Source organism: Cupressus sempervirens, chromosome 1 (assembly GCF_028749045.1).
Source record: "Cupressus sempervirens isolate cs-2001-9-10 chromosome 1, ASM2874904v1, whole genome shotgun sequence".
Taxonomy (NCBI): domain Eukaryota; kingdom Viridiplantae; phylum Streptophyta; class Pinopsida; order Cupressales; family Cupressaceae; genus Cupressus; species Cupressus sempervirens.
This window is the reverse complement of record NC_143118.1, coordinates 265,078,312-265,083,982: the sequence shown is the minus strand read 5'-3', so window position 1 is coordinate 265,083,982 and position 5,671 is coordinate 265,078,312. Positions and strand designations below refer to the sequence as shown.

The window sequence follows — 5,671 nt, the reverse complement described above, 5'->3', positions numbered from 1 at the left end:
TCAATGCAATCTATGACTCATTCCCTTGGATCCATCATGCACAATGGAGATCAATGTCGCTGCACTCAGTTGTGCCTACCTTTGATCTGCATAACACACACTATCTCACAATAGATAGAAGTCACAACATCTGTTAGAATATTATCTTCATTAATTGTGGCTTCACCATGCTTTAGCCCGATTTCAAAGGTCTAAGAACTAAGTTATATGGGTCTCTAAGCCTTCACATTCCTTTGACATCCCATCTTGGGGACATAGGGATATAAAATATGCTTTATCCTTTATTTGTCATGGCTCGTGGTTCTTGACGAAAGTCACAATAATTTGCGGAGACCACTTTTGCGCTATCTTTATTCCAACCAAACTGTGTATTTTTTTGTGATATGATATTTCCAAAGTTTGATTGTCATTCATTGAGGATATGTTTCCTAAATCTCCCCGGTGATACAGAGAAAATAAGTGCATTGAGAAAGTTGTATAACATTGTATAACTGTATTTTATTAATTTGGGAAATAATGTCATGAAAGTCATCTTTCACTTTTTGGGAAATCAACACCAACATAACTCTATAAGAACTGGTTGGAGTCAACCTTGTGTTCTATTTGTTAGCAGATTATTGGATTTAAATGACAGTTCATGTTTGTCAACTTGCAATCTCCCAATTTTAGCAAATAAAATTTGGGTGTTTTGTAAATAAAACAAAAATTTTGCCCCTTCAAATATCTCATAGTCTCCAGATTTTTTGTACGGATATCTATATAAGTCATTTACGTGGTTCTTCAACTTTTCTATGTGCCTTTAACCAGTCTTTCATACGTTTTCATCACCTACTCTAATACTATGTTAACTCTTAATAGATTTATCACTGTTGTAATTTATAATAGCACTTTTAGATTTTATGGGAATTTCAAGTTACCTTCTTAAAGCATATATATATATATATATATATATATATATATATATATATATATATATATATATATATATAGACAAAATTTTAATATATTTAGATATATATTAAATATTTTCAGTACATTTTATCCGATTAAAACTACACTAACAAATTAACAGTCTTAATCAATGGTTTTGGCCTCTTGCTTATCAAAATAGAAAATGACTACCCACTAATTATAAAAACATATATAATATTTAAACAAAATATGGAACACTATGTTTACAACACACAAAAACCTTCATAATTTTTTTTTGATCGGTAAAAGGCCTAATCCATTTGATTATATATTTAACAAAAAATTAATACAATGTATTTTACTCCATTCAAATGGGCACTGATTCAAATCTTCATATTTTCTATGGTCTATAGAAACAAAATTAATAAAGAATTGAAAGCTAAGAAAATAAAAAAAACTATTATTCTCCAAAATTGTTATAGAGGTTATCTTCTATCAGTTAATCATGCAAAATATTATTTCTCTAATAGACTTCAAGGTGTAATTATTTATTAGCAAAGAGATACAAAAGTTAAGGTACTACATTTCAACTGGCTCAATAAGGATTCGTTGTACATGATTCTTCATATCTTTGGTAGAAATGCTAAATCCTTCTCTTTCTTTGTAGAAAACTTCAAAACATCTTGACATGTCATAAGCAAAATCCTTGATGCGAATTGGAACACCATCATTCTTCAAATACTCCAAATTTAATTCTTTCAAATGTTCATCTAGCATAAATTGAAGATACTTCAATGCATCTTTCTTAGTAGATTTTGGGTGCTCTTTTAAATAACATGCTATAGATGAAGTGACTTCTCTACGATTTGCTTCAGCCTTCAAAATAAAACAAATGGCATTTAGTTTGATAGATAGTTATAATATAAATAATGATAGAATATTTTCCTTATATAATTTGTTACACCTATAAAATTGATGTGTTATTGCATACCTTGAAGGTCCTAGTATCACCTCTTAATCTAAGGGTCAATCCAAAAAGATAATTGAACTTAGATGGGTGATCGATTTTTTGAAATTCACTTTCTAGAACTAAATCTGATCTTAATGAAGCTTGTAATTTTGTTACATGAGAGCCTGAAATCTCTCTTTCATTTTCTAAAAATTCTTTCAAGTTCGGCATGTGGCCAATGGAAATCCACTTAGCTTCTTGCATCACAGCATCCAAATAGTCATTCCACTACACATGAAAACACATTTTACTCAAATACAATCATGAAATTTTATATTATTATTTATAACACTAATTAAATGAGAGGGGCTGAGCTAAATATTTAATAATGCATCATTAACAAATACAAATATTCAAAATCTATAATATATAGTCAAAATTAATAAATATTTAATAATGTAGCATTAACAAATGTTAATATTCAAAATCTATAATATATAGTAAAAATTAAGAGATTTGTACTTATATAGCATTTCGAGCATTTTGAAGGGTGTCACGGCCTTGAATCTTTGCTGCCTCTTGTGCACTTTCATTAATATCATCATAAAGTGCAAAGTATGCAATTTTCATATATTTTGGAAGATCTTCTGGAGGAGAGGAATCCCACCTAAATAACATTTTAATTCTACATATCATTATTTGCATTACAAAAATATTAATGTTTAGTATTAATATTTCTTAAAGGAATACTTACCTCTTGAAAACTTTGGTAAATTGTTTAAGTTCTTCAATAGAACCATAGGTGTCATAGATATCATCAACTATTGTTGCATGGGCAGAATATTTTGCAAAGTCAATTCTAAAACCTGAATATTTAGGTTCTCCAGTAATTGCACATCCTTGAAAGAGATATTCAATGTGTCTATGACGACAAAAGTCTAATTTATTCAACCCTGAATCCTTCCACCTTCTAAAAATCACAAAATAAATAAATTCAAAAATATAAGATATAAACGAAATATTATGTGAATTCAATTTTATGAATTTAAATTATCAAAAACAAAACCAAAACAAAGATTATGCAATGAAAATAATTTTATCAACTCTATTCTAGAATTGGATTTTTTTTTTGTGAATCTAGAAATTCCATAGTCATTTAATTATGCAATTAAAGTTCATGTCTAATCTCAAATATAAAAATGAAAGATATAATATGACATATACTAGCATACTTTAAAATGTTGATTTAATAAAAAATAAATTCTCTCAATCAACTCACGTAGAGATCATTTGAAGCTTCGGTCGATACATCGATCGTAAGATATTAAAATCCAATTTGGCTAGATGTAAAATATCTTTATTATCCATATCCCTGGAAAACAATGATTAGATACATAAGTTTCTAAGAATTTTCTATTTAAAATTTACAATTATGATAAACATCAATAAAACTTAGAAGCATTAGAATTACATCAGCCATGAACTATTTTCACGATAGATATCCATATAGTTTCTTGCTTCCAATCTTGGCAAATTTGTGCGCCATGCATAATCCAAGTTAAATGATATCTGCATGCACAAAAGAAAGGAATATTTAGATAAAATAAATATAACTTATATCCATGTTCTTTCTTATATAACTTTTCATTTCACATAACAACTAGATATAATAGTTTGTGTGTACATATATCATTATTACCTCTTTTAGAAGATAGGCAGCGAGAATGTGAGACTTTTGAAAGATTTTTTTTAAATACATGGTACTAAAGGCTTTAGCTTCATCCATTATCTTCTCATTTGGAAAGGAAATCAATGAAGCTCGATATAAATTTAGGATACTTTTTATCTCCTCCTCTAATTGAATAGTGCAACATAAGAAGTGTCCATCTTTATCTTTGAAATGTTCTAGCACATCTGCCATGATATCATTCAATATAAGATATCTAGTTAGAAAACAAAAGCTTATATTCAAATTTAGATAGAAAAATTAAAAAATTATACATTCCATGAATGAAGTTATTGTTAATAAACATTCAATTATTTTCATTTTTCTTTGTATTGTCGTTATATACTCTTAAATATAGGAGGTCTATGAAAATGAGATTTAAAAATAGAAAAATGAAAAATAAATGGAGTAAGAGGAACAAAGCAGGGATTTTTTTTTGAAAAGTCAATAAAGAGACAAATATAATGTGCATCGATAAGAGCAACGTGATAGAAGTGATTTTATTCTACTAAGAGGACAAGGAGTAGTGTATGAACATCCATAAAATATAACACACAAATGGATTTGGTCAAAATGAGAGAGAGTATGATAGAAAAGAAAGTATAAATATGAGAGAGAGTATGATAGAAAAGAAAGTATAAATGCCAAACAAGGAGGTGGCATCAAATAAATTGAAACTATAAGAAAATTATGAATTTAAATGCATATGCCAATCATATCATCAAAAGTATTTCAAAAATTTTAAAAAGAAAAGATTTTAATAACTACATTATAAACATCTTCATCATTATCTCAAATATTTAGTATATTCATCTATTCCAAAAGATTAAAAAACATTTCAGCTCTTGAACATACTTCTACATACAACTATATTGTATACATATTAACATCATCTCAAGTTCAGTATACTCATCTACATTATATCTCCAAAAGTATTCCAAAAAATAGACATATATTTTAACAGAGGATGTAAGTATACTACTCCATATTACTTTTCCTAAAAATCCTATTTAATTATTTCTAACTATTCTTTATCTATCCTAGGCTTTGCAAATATCGAAGCCTAAAAATGGTGTTTTTTGTGAGACGTTCTAAATAGTTATAACTACATCGTATATCACCGCGATCGCCACAAAGGGAATTTTGCTAAAAGACAATTATGGAAAAAAAATGCTAGTTCATAATACTTGTGTTTCAGTTTGTTGTTGTTTGGACATCTCTTTCACAAAACATATGCACAAAATTAACAAAAAAGGAAGATTTTATGCATGACAATTAAGTCTTTGGCAGCTTCTTGAGCTTTTGAAATATCCCAAATATTAGATATTTTAGTAAACTGAAAGGAACCTTTTTTCTGTTTAAATTACTACAAGAATAGTTTTGGTTTGTTTATACGGTTGTTCATCTAATAATCTTTGCCACAATATTGATTGTGCTCAAGATTTGGAACATTGAGAATAGTTTGATATATCAAAGGAATTTAGACTATGAGAAAATCATAAATCGACAAGTTATTGGAGCTAATATGGAATTCAAATATACTAATACAGCAAAGAATATACAAAAATATATGTCTAATACAGTAAAGTATATATATCAGACCTGAGGATACTGGACATCTATGAAGTCGTAGGATTCGAAGTCCCAAAGCTACAGGATTACAATAGCTATACTCCATTCAAATGACATTGGTAGAAAAGAACAGAGAAGAAAACCTCCAGTCTAGTCCGGGACATATCTCCTATATTATTACATTTTGAAAGGGGCATAGCCCAATGAATGTATTACATCTATTTATTATTTACAAATGTAAGTATTAAATTATATAGATATTATTTCATAATTAAAAATTACTTAATTTTATGAAAAATTTGGAAATACAAAACATTAAATAGTAAACGTTCTCTAATTGTGTAAAATTAAACAATTAGTTTTACTTATAAAATATTTTTATATTTCAATAGATTTCATTTTTTCTTATAAAAATGTAAGTTTTAATATAAAAATCAAATTTTTAGTTTCATTAATTATAATATAATATATTTTAATTTTTTATTATAACTATTATTTTATTTTGACTATTT

The 5,671-nt window shown here is 27.4% G+C and overlaps 1 pseudogene; it reads right to left on the bottom strand.

The window, feature by feature from the left end:
* Positions 1 to 1,491: 1,491 nt before the first annotated feature.
* LOC149577134 (alpha pinene synthase, chloroplastic-like) lies at positions 1,492 to 5,265 on the bottom strand (annotated as a pseudogene).
* Positions 5,266 to 5,671: the final 406 nt, after the last annotated feature.